The sequence below is a fragment of the Rattus norvegicus genome, chromosome 1 (genome assembly GCF_036323735.1).
Source record: "Rattus norvegicus strain BN/NHsdMcwi chromosome 1, GRCr8, whole genome shotgun sequence".
NCBI classification, from domain to species: Eukaryota; Metazoa; Chordata; class Mammalia; order Rodentia; family Muridae; genus Rattus; species Rattus norvegicus.
In genome coordinates, this window is record NC_086019.1 from 254,978,763 (window position 1) to 254,994,212 (window position 15,450).

Here is a 15,450-nt window from a genome sequence, read left to right on the forward strand (position 1 = left end):
CTGGCTCTGCATGGAGGAGACAGTGTAACCGGGGAGGGCCACAGGTAGGCAGAGTTACATGGCCTAGTAAGAATACATATATTTGATTTACTACACGGATAGACAAAATTTACATATAAAGGATCATATGGGACAAATAAATGAAACAAGGAACAGACCGTACAGTAGCCATTCCAGGCTTCGTAGGCTGTGTGCAGCTCTGCAGCTATTCACCTGTGCCTGTGGAGCTCACCAGTCATAGCAAGATGTATGGCAGAAGTTTTTATTTTCCTTTTTAAAAAGTATGCAAGTCAGATTGCATAAAGCTTGCCAATCTTTTACTCTTCCTGTGTTCTCAGGTTCCCTAACCAAATCAACTTTATGGTATATTCACATTTAGAGTTTTGAAAGCCACTTCCATTATTTATTACCTTTGCTAAGTTTCCCCAGGTGCGTGAAGAAGGCAGGCATAATATTATTCCCTTTTATGAAAGAAAGCTAAGTGATGTAGCTGAAGGGCTAGTGGCTAACCCAGTTTGTAGAGTGTGCGTCTTTCACAAATAAGCCCTAGAGTCAGTCCTGATATCCAGAATGGATCTGGGATCTCACGTCTTGAGAGGAGTCAAAGGGTTCAGAAATTCAAGATCATCCTTTAGCTACATAGAGTTTTAGGCCAGCTTAAGCTGTAAGAGACTGTCTCAAATGAAACAGACGGACAGACAAACAAACAATATATCTTAAGTGATTTAGCTAATTCATTCTCAGAGGTGGAATCGTGTAAATTTTAGGCTGCTGACACCTGGTTTAGTGCTCTTCCCTATGTTTTACATTGCTGTGGTACATTTAACTAGAGGAGACTGTATATATAAAGTACCTTTTATTGTGTGTGGGAGAAGAGGAAAATGAAAGGAAAAAATCAATTCCTGTGATTTTGTTGTTGTTGTTATTGTTCTTATTTTACTCTTACGGCTTTTTTTTTTTCAATACAGATTAAAAGGGAATGTTTTAGAACTGTATTCTTATAATGTAGCCCTGGAATCCTGTCAGCTGGTGGTATATCTCAGCCCATAATTGAATACTATTTAGACTTAAACAAATTAAACAGTGAATGAAAAATATCCTCATTCTATGAGAAACACAAGAGAAAATTTGGAGAACATTTCCTAGTTGTTTTTCCAAACATGGATGGAAGTTAACTATAAAGGAACTTTTACTTTGAAAAGGCTTTAAATTCATAAGCCAGGTCTGGTGGCTTACACCTGTAATCCACGGGCTCAGGAGGCTGAGACAGGAGTGCTGTGAGTTCAGGGCAAGCCTGGGCCACATAGTAAACAATAACAAGCACGCACGGGCGGAGACCTTCCTCTGTTACCTCATACACAGTACAACACTGAGGTCCAGGAGAGTCTGGGCTACAAAATGAAGCCCTGTCTTAAACAAGCAAATAAATAATCCAGGCATGGTGGTACAGGCCTAGGGCAGGAGGGTTGAAAAGCTAAGACCTGTCTAGGCCGTAGAATGAGTTCAGGACCAGCAGAGACCCTGTCTCAAAACACAAAAATTCAAATGGATCAGTTATAGCTCAATGGCAGTGCACTTGCCTCACATTTCCAAGGCCCTGGGTTCAATCCCTACTGGCAAACAAACAAACAAACAAACAAACTCACAAGAACGATCTGGAAACATCAAATATAGGCAGTGGCTTAATGGTTAACCTGAGTGTTCTTTTCCCAATACTCTTGTCAGGCTGCTCGGTCACATGTAATTCTTTTTTTTTTTTTTTTTTTTTTTTTTTTTTTTTCTTTTTCTTTTTTTCGGAGCTGGAGACCGAACCCAGGGGCCTTGCGTTTGCTAGGCAAGTGCTCTACCACTGAGCTAAATCCCCAACCCCCACATGTAATTCTTAAGCGACGGCATTACGGTCGTCCTGGTTCCAAACTTTCCGTTTTTTTTTTTTTTTTTTTTTTTTTGTAAGCAGAGAAACTTTTGCATATATACAATGCACATACATTTCCTGTACAAGGGAATAAGCGTGTCTCCAGTGAGGTTGGTTACGTACATACCACTCATTCTCACAGATGTGTGTCTTTAGACAATATCTGTAGTCAGGATTCATAAGATGGGGATGACTGCATGCCCTATGATTAAAAGTACATAATTTGGGGTTGAGGATTTAGCTCAGCGGTAGAGCGCTTGCCTAGCGAGCGCAAGGCCCTGGGTTCGGTCCCCAGCTCCGAAAAAAAGAAAAAGAAAAAAAAAAAGTACATAATTTTTTTTTTTTTTTAAAATATGGAACGCTTCACGAATTTGCGTGTCATCCTTGCGCAGGGGCCATGCTAATCTTCTCTGTATCGTTCCAATTTTAGTATATGTGCTGCCGAAGCGAGCACCATAATTTTTATATTGTTACTTTGACTAAAAATGTATCAGTGAGGGGAACCTGGTTGTTCCCCCTCAGTCATTGAGGGCTCTTGGGATGGTTTCAGGAGGTTCTTCTGAAGGAATTAAAACAGATATATGCTTTCTAGGCCTGTGAGGGGCTTTTGGGGGGGCAAAAAAGTTTTATGGTTGTATAACTCTGAAATTATATACTGAATTGTAAATTTTACAAGGCTAAATTTTATAGTATGTGAATTATAGCTCAAAATTTGTTTTTCTTTAATGTAATCAGAGTTTTGCTTCCCAGGCTTACCATGAATTTCTGGACCCAAGTGATGCTTTTGTTAATTTCCTCAATAGCTGGGACTATGGGTGTGTACCCCAGCTGTATAGTTCATTTAGAAAAATCAGACGTTAGCTACCAAATTGATGAATCCCCCTTTCTTAGGGCTCAGAATGCTGGAAGGAGCCTTTGAGTGCAGTCCTGGTGGAGCTTTGGACCCATTGCACAGCAAGGAAGCATAAGGCTCTGTTCAGCCTCTTGGCCCACTTTGTCCTTTTATGTCTCTCTCATTAACTCAAGGAAGCACATGGCTTTTATATTTAAATTTATTCAAGCTGTAATCTTTGACATTTGAGTTAGCTTTTAGTACAGTTTTGCATTTATAGTAATATATATTATGTATTTTCTCTATCCCCAAAGAATCCCTTTTAATCTTTTCCGGATGCAAATTTCAGGCTGTCTTGTCCCATCTCCCCTCTCTTGCTCTCTTTCCCCTCCCCCCACAGAGTATGTTTGATCAGGTGTGGCAGGAATATCCACTGTCAAGCTGCGCCCTTTATATTAGTCAATATTATCCTTCCCCCCCTCCCTGTCTGTCTGTTCCTTTGGGCTTTCCCAGTTGATTTATAATTTTGGAATTCTCATCGGAGTCTGTAATACAGTTTGTTCATTATTTAACCAAAACCTGTTTAATGAGCAGAGAGAGGCAATGTAAATGTTAGACATGTTGCAGTGATGTACCTTTGTGCTTCTTAGAACGGGTGGGTAGTTAACTCTGTGCTGCCTGCAGGGCTGGGGTATCCTGGGCTTAGGGGAGAAGGGCCACTGTGGGCGTGGTAGTGGCCCTTTTCCCTAAGTGGCCTTTATATCTGCCCAAACCCTGCCACAGCTCCACATTCCGGTGATGCGTTTCCTTTTACCATTCTAGTGATCTTGTGGCGCTCTGGCAAATACTAGAGCTCTTTAAGCTAGAGCAGTGGTCAGTCAGATGTGTGGCATGCAATGGGCCACAACAGGAAGGTCAGGTACCAGGGCTTCTGACATTGCTCTTGGTTTCAGGTCTGAAAAGAGATGAGAGTTAAGAGGAGTGATTCTAGCTGACATGGTTTGTGATCTTTGGGTAATTTTTTGCCAGACTGGATAAGTCTTTGTAAGACTTACCTCATTTAGTATACTTCTGTGGGATGAGCTTTACTCACTTATGATTTGTGGTGTTTGGCTGTGCTTATTTGTACCCAGATTTAGGGTGCCCATTTTCCTGGTCTTCAAGTACCTCCTCCATATATTTGTCTTCATGTGTCCACACGCTTCTAAATTTACATTTTTACAAGGGATCCTTGCTAGAAAAAATCTTGGATTTTCATCAGAAAGAAATATTCTAAAACTATCATAAAAATTTCTTATAGGATTTTTTTTTTTTTATTTTGCTGCTGGGGATTCCACCCATGGCCTTGTACATGCTATGGAAGTGCTCTATCACTGAGCTGCCTCCCAGCCTTGTTCTTATTTTATTTATTCATTTATTTTGACCAAGTTTTACTTTATAGCTCAGGCTAGCTTCAAAATCAGAATTCTCTTACCTCCACCTCCCAAGAGATGGGATATCCTTGTTTGTTACCATGCCCATCTGGGACTACCTTTTAATGGCATTAAAGCCTTAAGGGCCAGACTTGAGGAAGACACTCACACACACTCTCTCTCTCTCTCTCTCTCTCTCTCTCTCTCTCTCTATATATATATATATATATATATATATATATATATATACACACACACATAGATATATACTTATATATCTGTATCTATGTAGATATATCTATATATCTATAGTCTATCTCTATCTATCTATCTATCTATCTATCTATATCTATATCTATATCTATATCTATATATAACTGAGAGGGAGAAAATAAAAACCAAGGTGTTTGTGTATGGTGAACCAAAAGTCGTGTTTTTTGTAGCTGCTGGTGTTACAAGACCAGTGGCTGTCAGACCACTCTGAAATGACTTGTGGTCTCTGATCTATAATGATGCTTACGAGGTATGGAGAGGAAGACAGTGAACGAGGACAGTTGGCAGCCACATTTCCCTCCTTCTCTCCCTCCCTTTAACTTGGTCTTACTATTTATTTAGCACAGGGTTATTTTCCCAGTGTGCTAAGATTTTAGGCTTGTGTTGCCATGTCTAGCTTGCTGCCATTTTTTGTTCATTTGAGTAACAAGTCAAGGAGAATGAATAAAAGTTGTATTTTTTCAAGTTGGCTTTCTCATGTAAAGCTGTTATAGCCAAAATTTAGATGTTTCTAAAGGCATCAGTGGCTTGCATAGAGTACATCTTAGGGATAGGATATTTCTTTACTGAGCTAACTGGGATAGCAGGAACTCTGACATATTTGAGTTTAAGAGGGAGAAGCAGGTGCCTGGAGAAAGTGAGTGTGTTAGGAGTTTATTTAAATATAGTTTATCTTGGACAAACACACCTGTAGGGTACAGTCTGTCTCAAGCTTTTTGAATTCAGAATCTGAGCTAGGAGGTTTGAGTACATCTACCCTCCAGAGGTTTCAGAGAACATTTAAACAGAGTCTGGAAGCCAATCTGGGAGGAACTATGACTTAACACCTGTCTGGCCCAGGCCCCTTAGAAATAGCTGCCTAGGTAGAAGAGAACTGCTCAAAGATGCCTAATTATCTTAGGAATAATTGTCAGGAAAAAATTGAATACATTATATTATTTTATATATATATTAAAAATAACTAGATTTACTTCTTGTATTGATTGAATATATATATTCATTTTTTTCTATAGATGTCTATAGTTTGGGGAGTAGCAGAATAAGAGATCATTAGGCAGCATATGAAGAGTGATAAGTGAGCATTGACTTTCCTTCCCTTGGAACTGAAGTAAACTTTTTATTTTGCTTTGTTTGAGGCATTGTCTCACTATGTAGCCTGGGCTGGTGGAATTCATTATGTAGATCAGGCTACTCTGGAATGCAGATATCTTTCTACCTCTGTCTTCTGAGTGCTGACATTAAAGGTGTGTATATCACTATGCCTGGCAAGAATTGAACTTTTAAATTGTCTAAGGTATAACAGAAAACTATTTTGTTTCTTTTTAGAGGAAATTAAAAAAATCAAATTTGTCAGACAAATTTAAATAAACGACTGAATATTGGAAGGGGCAAAGTTGGCCAAATGTATGTATTTCCTATACCACTTATTTACTCTTTATGATAAAACATAAGATCCCATATATAAATGTATTTATGTATTTACTACATACACACAGATAGAAAACATAGATTGATGAGCATGTTAGAATGTGGCCTGATAGTTGGGGACAATAACTCTATGTGAAGTAGAGGCAGGACTGGTGAGGCTCAACAGTTCAAATCATGATTGAGCAACAAAATGAGACCTTGTTAAAAAGGGTGTGAGGTCCTGCCTCAAAAACAAGGTGGAGAGCAATAGAAGATGACCACAGTGACTTTTGGTCTCCGAGGGCCTGTTCATGTCACCATGAGCTCATATAGACATGAACGTGCACACACATGATGTGGGTGATAAAGACTCTTGAGAATAGATAGCTGGGTATGGTGATGTGTGCTTATTATAACATGGGGGACTGAAACAGCTAGATCATGAGTTGGAGGCCAGCCTGGATAATATAGTTTCAGGAAAGGACAGATTCATAATGAGAACCTGTCTCAGAAGGAGGAAGGCAAGGGATAGGAGAGAGTTCTGTGTAGTCTTGCTTCTTGTGGGTACAGCTCTGCCTTTACTCTCTGTAATACCCAGTTACATCCTTCAGAATCAAGTCTGGCTGATAGGAATGCATGTTTTTTACTATATCTAATTATAAAGAGAAATAATAATAATAATAATAACAACAGCAACAACAATAATAATACTACAAAGGGCATTGTTAATATCTTAGTTCTCAAAAAGAGAGGCAAAGGTAGCTGACTGTTTTCTAGCATAGTCTGTAGGCATTGTAGCAGGACGGCCTCAGTGTTAGCTGTCAGAGTCATTGGGTTGCTTTCCTGGCTTTTGTCTTCATTGGCATTCTTTCTCTTGAGGTCTGATGTGTCTCCCTGAGTATATGCCCAACTTGCTGTGTCAGCAATCAGTTACGTAAAAGGAGGGATAGCCAGCTGCTTTTTTGTTTTTTAACAAGGAGGTAGTAAACTCACTTTTTTCCACACCCATTCAAACTCTGGGCAAATGCCAAAAGGATTTAGAGAAAGCCAAATGTTTGAAATCCAATCAATGTGTAGTTTTAAGCAGGAAAGATAATGTAAAGTTTGTTTTAACCCTACCCATCTCTACCTGCCTCATGTTCATAGGACCTTAATTGATCATCCTAGTTTCTGAAATAGTACAGGGTATGTTTATGGAAAGAATGAATACCTTTCCCCCACTCCTTATAGCCATTTAAAGAGAGTTAGATATATAGCAAAATACAAATTAGAACCCTTTAGCTCAGACCACTTTAGAAATTTGTGGTAGGTAGGTGAGGAGCTCTGACTCCTTTATGGTCTTACTTTTGCCTCAGGAAACCAACAGGTAGCCATTACCCTTTTTTGTAGCCTTCGTTTGTTTTATAACCTTTTGGACTTAGATGGACAAGTGCTCCTGGATGCCTGCTGGCTAGCTTCTCATGGGAAGCCTCTTCTGGACCATCAGCCTCTGCTAACCACTGCTGCAACTGTAGGTCAGGAGATGAAGGGCTGCCACATGTGCACAGAGCACACTGACGTTCCCTTGTTCCATGCTTATTGAGCAATTACTTGTCAGCTGTGGAATTCACATTTTTGCCTCCAGGTTCTTGCCCAGTGTGAACTGTGGGTATTTTGGAAGTAGTCTGATAGACCGTACATCAGAGGGCAGTAAATCGTCATTTGACTTGGTGGGAAGAGCCAGATGTAGTGTAGGAGGAAGGACTTTCTGTAGTCACCATGCAGTTGCTTCCACATGTCCCAACCAGAAAGCAGCTTAAGAACCAGGGAATAAGGGTAGCTGGGGGCATGATGGGATAGGTAAAGGACCAAGAGGGCTTCAGTGTTATCTAGGATTGGTCTTGGGTTAGGAAAAGTCCTTTAACAATAGGAACAAATAAGATTTCCCTGATATCAGTAAGTTTTTCCATTAGTATTTTTGTTTTTAAGTAAAATAAAACAAAACTGGAAAAAACTCATTCCACATGAATGCTCATTTTCTTTGAGTAAATGGCAGGTTTAAGGAAACTGGCTCCTGAGCCTGGAGAAGCCTTGGCGGTTACGAGTGCTAGCTACAGCTGTACTCTAGAACTCAATCCCCATAGCTACTGCTGTACTCTAGAACTCAATTCCCAGCACCCACATGGCCGCTCACAACTGTCTGTAACTCCAGTTCCAGGAGATTGGTGCACATATGGTGCACATATGTATGTATGCAGCACATACATACATATGCAAATGAGCAAAATGCACATACACAAAAAATAAAAATAATCTTAAAACAAGTTGGCACCAAATTGACTTAGCAAAACAGAACTGAGGTGATGTCATGACTATCTTATTGAGAGCTAGAGCAATATTTTCAGATTTGCTTCCCATAGTGAATTATAATGTGACAGTGAGGTGTGAGACATCTCTTCTCCGATTTTAATTAATTAATTATTTTTATTGTTATTTTGTGTGGATGTGGAATAATTTTTTTATACCTTCACCTGGGTTCCGGGGACCAAATGCAGGTTGTCAGGGTTTGCAGCCAGTGCACTTTACCAAGTGGTTCATTTTTCTAGCTCACCTCCCGATTATTACTTTTTATTTTATTAAAATTGTTTTAACTTACATTCATTTAGTATGTCATAGATAGTTATGACTTTCTAACTATCATTTATTTGCATTTACTAGTTGTCATTTTCTGTGAACAATTGCTTTCCTCTTTAGTTGGAGAATAAACCAGAAATTTTCTCTAGAAAGGCATGGTAAACACTTAATTCTTGGGGTTTTTTTTTTTTGTTTGTTTGTTTGTTTGTTTTCAGGAGCTGGGGACTGAACCCAGGGCCTTGTGCTTGCTAGGCAAGCGCCCTACCACTGAGCTAAATCCCCAACCCCTTTTTTAGTTTTTTTAAACATTTATTTATTTAATATGCTCTGCCTGCATGCCAAAGAGGACATCAGATTGTATTACAGATAGTTGTGAGCCACCATGTGGTTGCTGGGATTTGAATAATTCTTGGTTTTAATAAGTTCAGAACAGGAAGTTCATATAAATAATGACCATTACTGGTGTCAAATTTGTTTTTTTACTTATTTGACTTATAAATATTTAATTAGTCAAAGTTTATAATCAGTCAGGTAAAACTAGTGTTTAAAATTGTTTCAAGTTTGACCAATGAAACCATCTTCAGATTGGTTACTTTGTTCTTTTAACATGACTCCTTTGAGTACTTCATGCTTTCTGATAAAGCAAGTAACATTAATGGGGAGGTGGGAAGATAAAGTGGAAGCTATTGGTGTATCGCATGTCATTAATAAGGGTAAATGTTATGCTAGTTCACTTAGAGCCTGGTTTATGGGGCTAAGGAGAGAACTCAATTGGTAAAGTGCCTGCCATGCAGGTCTGAGGATCTGAGCTTGGATCCCTAGGACCCAGGTAGAAAGCTAGACACAGTAGCATGAGTCAGTAATCCCAGCTGTAGAGATGTGGTGTAAGGGCAGCCAGTTTAGCCAGTTGGTGAGCTTCAGATTCAGTGAGAGACCTTGTCCCAGAAAATAAAGAAGAGATCAAGGGATCAAGGAAGATACCCAGTGTCCACTTCTGACCTCCATACATGTGCACCCTCCACCACATGTTACACACACACACACACACACACACACACACACACACACACACACACACACACGTGTTCAAAAAAATAGAAACAAAGGAAGAGAGAGAGAGAGAGAGAGAGAGAGAGAGAGAGAGAGAGAGATAGATACAGTCTACGCTGTCTTTTCATTGATAATACTCAAAGAAGTTTAGAAGCCTGGCAGAGAGTTTGATTCCCCCTTGTCCCAGAACTGCTTTGGATTTGAAGTGTTATTTCTTGGGCAAGGAATCTAAAAGAGTGTTGTAAGGATGCCACTCCTATTTATATAATTATTTTCTCCTCCTTTTTTTCTTCTTCCTCCTTCTTCTCTTCCTGTTTTTTTCTCCTCCCCCTGTCACCCTCCTCTGGTATAAATCTACATCCATGGTTCACTGTTAATACTCACTATAGGAAAACACATTTTATGAGCAGACCTAATGACTTTGGTGGAGGATCCTAGTTCCCTCTGCCCAGGAGTAAAAGTCCTTGGCTCAGCTCACCTGGACAGAGATTGTAGGGAAAACATTTGCAGGGAAAATGGACTTCTATTGTCAGAAACCAAATAAGGCTCATTAATCCTCCCAGTTGAGCACCAGCTTAGCATCTTAATCAGTTCCCTTTCAGGGCTTAAAGACTCATTCTGTTTTCTAGATTCTATGAAGAAAATGAGTAGTGCCTGCTTTGATAGAATGGTTACATATGTAGGGAATGGGAGTTATCACCAGGGTCTTAGGTAGACTACAGACTCAAGTAATAATGTAAAACTGGATTGTGTGTGGACTGAGGAAGATAAGGGAAATGTTTATGTCTGTGTAGTTTTTCTCCAAAAGCCAGAGGTAAAGAAGTTGTCTGTTTCTGCACTAGAGATTATTTCACCCTATTTAACGAATTGATGTTTTTAAGACCTGATAGAAATATGTAGTTTTTTTGAGTCTTGTTTTGAAATCTTTGTTTTTGTTGTTTATTGAGACTTACTGTACCCAATGCTGGCTTGGAACTCTGTAGCTTAGGCTGGCCTTAACCTCATAGCAATCCTCCCTCCTCATCCTTCCCAATGTTGGGATGACAGGTTTGTACTACCATACCCAACCAGTAATTTCAAACTTTCAAGAAAAGAGTTAAAATTAGTACTGAGGTCGGTCTCCCATATGCCCTTTTGCTAGTTGATTTTATTGTCTTCTTTCTTACTATACATGTGTATTTATAGTTATTTTTCTAAATTATTTGAGAAATTAATCATATGCACTTTGATACTTCAGTGTATGTTTCCTAAGAACAAAGATGTTTTACTTAATCAAAGTAAAATGATCAAGTTCAAGACATTTACTGATTGAATAATTTACCATTAATATTTGTCTAAGTTAAGGTTTCTATTGCTGTGATAAAGCACTGTGACCAAAGCAAATTAGAGAGGAAAGGGGTCATTTCATCTTGCAGCTCTCAGGTCACATTCCGTTATTGCAAGAGTAAGGGCAGGAACTTGGAGATAAGAACTGAAGCAGAGACCATGAAAGAAGGTTTCTCATTGATTTGTTCCTGGTGGCTTGTTCAGTACCACATGCCTAGGGGCAGCATTGCCCACCGTGGGCTAGGCCTTCCTATATCAATATTAATAAAGAAAATGTCCAACAAATTTGCCCCTAGGAAATCCTATGGAGCCATTTTCTCAATTAAGATTTCTTCTTCCCAGTTGACAGAAAACAACCAGGACAATTAATTGACCACTTGTCTATTTGACACACAAACACATCACTATTAACTTCTCCTTCCTTATTTGTTCCTAAGATGTCTTGTTAATATTAATATCGCAATATATAACATTCCAACTTTTAAAAGTCCTACAGTCCTTAAAAATTCACTTTGAAAATTCAGTCTCGGGGCTGGAAAGAGGGCTCAGTGGTCAAGAGCACTGACTGCTCTTCCAGAGGTCCTGAGTTCAATTCCCAGCACCCACACGGTGGCTCACAACCATCTGTAATGGGATCTGATGTCCTCTTCTAGTGTGTCTGAAGATACTACAATGTGCTCATATTGAAATAAATAAATAAATAACACCAAGAAGTTAGGAAAATCACACGATTTCATAGCTAGCAGGGAGAAAACTGTTAAAAAAAAAAATCCAGTCTCTCTAAAATATTCAAAGTTGCCTGGTGGTAGTGGAACACATCTTCAATCCCAGCACTTGAGGGGGAGAGGCAGGCAGATCTCTGAGTTTGAGGCCAGCCTGGTCTACAAAGTGAGTTCTAGGACAGCCAGGGCTACACAGTAACCCTGTCCAGTAATTAAAGTCGATAATGATGATGATGATAAATAAAATAAATATCCAACCTCTCCCTAAAGCTCCACAGTTTTCAGAGAGACTCTGAAAGCTCACAGTTTCTCAATTATTGGCTCCTGTAAAATCAAAAGTAATTTATATGTTTTCTCACCCCAAGACTTAAGAACCAGGGTACAACTACATTCAAATCAAAGTAGAACTCCAAATTCAACACTGCAAGAAGTTCAGTGCTTGATGTCTGGGACCCAGTCAAGGTCCTCTGGGCTCCACAGATGCTTGGTAAGTCTACTTTTCTAGCTCTGTCATCCACAGGGCATACAGCTTGTCTGCTGGGCTAAGGATAGGTCTAAGCCACAGTTGCTGCTGTCCTTGGTGCTCTTGTGGTACTGGCATCTCCAAAATGATGCAAGTATGCTGAGCCTTCACTAAAAGCTTCTTCTGAGCTCTCTTCAGGGACTTTGACTCAGCCACGGGCTGCCAGGCCTTAGTTTCTCTCCATGACTGCTTCGTACCTGATACTTCAACTGAGTCTGCACATTCACAGTGTCAAGTCTCAGCTACTCTCCATGACCCTTCATATCTTCAAATGCAGTACCACCTGGGAAACTCTTACATAGTCTATTACCACGTTCAGCTCCCAGCTGTACACTGATCCTGAGGAAGCACTTTCCAGAAGATTTTGCCTCAATAATGCAGGTGTCTTCTTAATCACTGCTGGTTCTTCAGCCCTAGATGACAATTATCAATTGTTCTGGCAAAACAAAGATTTCACTTTAGTTGTTTTGGTCTCTTGTTAGTCACAGTCCAATCTTCAGCCTCAGATGACCAGAACAACAGGTTCATAGTTCAAAATATCAGTTTCTCAAATAGAGTCTTTAAGGACCTGTGAAAGTTTCCATTAAAATTTCTCAAGCCAGGTTCCATGGTCTGCAGACTTTATTCCCACCAACATCTCATTCAGTGGCTTTTCTAATCCAAAATTCTAAACTCCTCCATAATCACTCCAAAACAACATGCTCAGTTCTCTCACAGCAATGCTGCTCTCCTGGTATTGATTTATGTATTAGTTACATTTCTGTTGTTATAATAAAATGCTGTGAGCAAAAGCAACTTGGGGACAAAGGGGTTTTATCTCGCAACTCTCAGGTCATAGTCTATCATTCAGGAAAATCAGGGCAGGAATTTAAGGTAGGAACCAAACAGAAGCTATGGAGGAATACTTCTTCTTTTTTTTTTTTTTTTCTTTTTTCTTTTTTTCGGAGCTGGGGACCGAACCCAGGGCCTTGCGGTTGCTAGGCAAGCGCTCTACCACTGAGCTAAATCCCCAACCCCGGAGGAATACTTATTGGTTTGCTCAGCCAGAGCAGAAATAAATATTTCTTATACCATCCAGGACCAGCTACCCAGGGGTGGCACTTTAATCAGTGGGCAGGCTGTCCTAAATTAATAGAGATCTCTTGGCTCTGTTTCTCAAGTGTTGGGATTAAATATGTATGCCACTACACTGGCTATGACATTGATATTTTCTATAATTACAGATCAGGTTCATATATCTATTGTCTATCTACTCTGTTTGCTATTCCCTCTCACTTTCTCTTTTGATATTTCTCATTTTTTTTAAAGATTTATTTATTTATTTTTATGTACAGCATTCTGCCTGCTTATGTGACTGCAGGCCAGAAGAGGGCACCAGATCTCATTATAGATGGTTGTGAGCCACCATGTGGTTGCTGGGAATTGAACTCAGGACCTCTGGAAGAGCAGTCAGTGATCTTAACCACTGAGCCATCTCTCCAGCCCTTCTCATTTTTTTTAATGTTTACCCATAATTAGATTTGGGTTATGTGTATTTGGCATACATTTGTATATCACTGCTAATACACTGACCCTTTTATGTTATATTCGTAGTTCCATTTATAAATGATACTAGTTTTTTTTTTTATTTTATTTTATTTTTTTTTTATTATCTTGAGTATTTCTTATATACATTTCAAGTGTTATTCCCTTTCCCGGTTTCCGGACAGACATCACCCTCCCCCCTCCCCTTCCTTGTGGGTGTTCCCCTCCCAAACCTCCCCCCATTGCCACCCTCCCCGCATAGTCTAGTTCACTGGGGGTTCAGTCTTAGCAGGACCCAGGGCTTCCCCTTCCACTGGTGCTCTTACTAGGATATTCATTGCTACCTATGGGGACAGAGTCCAGGGTCAGTCCAAATGATACTAGTTTTAATCATTTAAGTGTTACATGGATTCTTTATTATATGGGTACTACTTGCTACTTAGAACTAATAAGCCATTTATAGGAGTGAATTTTGACTAGTCTTTCTTTAAACAAATGATAAGACAACATTAGAAGCAGCTAGAGTTAAGGTAGTTGAAGAATTTAAAAATCATTAAAGTGAGACTTCACCAGAGAACAGAGAAGAGCTGATGAAGATAAGCTCCGGTGTTAAACTGTTCCTCAGACATCTGTTAAACAAGTGTTCACACTGACCACCATGCACTGACGCATCTCTCCAGGAAAGAGCTTCATCCAGAGTGTGCCTTATGTAATGTGTCAGTCAGAAGCAGTGAAGCTGCTAACTGAGTGAAGCCTGTCTTTGCACCTTCTGCCTTTAGATAGATAATTGGCAAAGGTCTTAGAAATGCAGATGTTTTTCTGTGAACCAACATGTTGAAAATGGACCACAGGCTAAGAGCTGCATAACACCGTACAGTGTTATGCTGTCTGTTCTCACTGACAACCTCTAGATAATGACTGAATAATTGGGGAGGTGGGATAGTCTCCCCCTTTTCTTTGCTAGGTAGAACAAAAGTCATTTACCAGCAAAGCACTTTACCAAATTGGTGACTTTTCAGTAATATACTGCAAGATATAAAATGCTGCGTTGAGTTGATGTTTAGTCCCTAAAAAATTAAAAACTTTAGTGTATAATCCCAGCAGTGGGAAGTAGATCAGATCAAGGCTGCTCCCAGCTGTATACAAGTTTGAGACTAGACTAGTTATTTGAGACTTCGTCTCAGAAAAACAAAAGAAACATAGTTTTGACATTTCAAAAAAGATTTATCTTGAGGCTGGGGAGATGGCTCCTGCGATTAAGAGCTCTGTCTGCTTTTCCAGAGGACCCAGGTTTGATTCTCTCACCACTTCAGTCATAGGGGATCACATACCCTCTTCTGGCTTCCACAGGCACTTTCCACACATGGTGCACAGGCATACTTGCAGGCAAAGCACCAATACATATACAATTAAAGACATTTAAAAAAGAGATTTGTCCCAATGAGGCTTGACTGGGTGAGATCTTGATCTCCTAGGATTATGCTAGCACACCCAGTGGCAGTTTTTCTCCACTCAACCAAAAGCACAAATACTTGTTTTTCAGGTCAGAATGACAGCAGCCCAGCAGCCATATGAGTCCTTTCTCTTTCTTTCTTTCTTTCTTTCTTTCTTTCTTTCTTTCTTTCTTTCTTTCTTTCTATCTATCTACCTATCTACCTATCTACCTATCTACCTATCTACCTATCTACCTATCTACCTATCTAATCTATCTTCAGTGGTAGTGGATTAAACCTGGCAGTCTTGCTCATCCTAAAAGCATACAAGCGGCTACTACTGAGATATATACCCTTAGGCCCCTCACCCCTTAATAAGTGGAATGAGCTATAAATTCATCCTCCTATTTCTACTTTTAG

General features: G+C 39.6%; 1 protein-coding gene, 1 long non-coding RNA gene and 1 other non-coding gene across 15 annotated transcripts in view; 2 read left to right on the forward strand and 1 right to left on the reverse strand.

Moving 5' to 3' along the window:
• Gbf1 (golgi brefeldin A resistant guanine nucleotide exchange factor 1) overlaps positions 1–15,450 on the forward strand; it is a 128,696-nt gene that overhangs the window by 18,979 nt on the left and 94,267 nt on the right. The window lies entirely within an intron of this gene.
• The window catches only part of LOC134484079 (uncharacterized), a 42,992-nt gene continuing 27,542 nt past the window's right edge, over positions 1–15,450 (forward strand). Inside the window, exon 1 of the long non-coding RNA XR_010061428.1 lies at positions 1–15,450. This exon is cut by the window's right edge and continues 23,431 nt beyond it. This is a non-coding gene — a long non-coding RNA (uncharacterized LOC134484079).
• LOC120100126 (U6 spliceosomal RNA) lies at positions 2,263–2,369 on the reverse strand. The gene has a single exon (XR_005499919.1). It is a non-coding gene; the product is annotated as a U6 spliceosomal RNA (small nuclear RNA).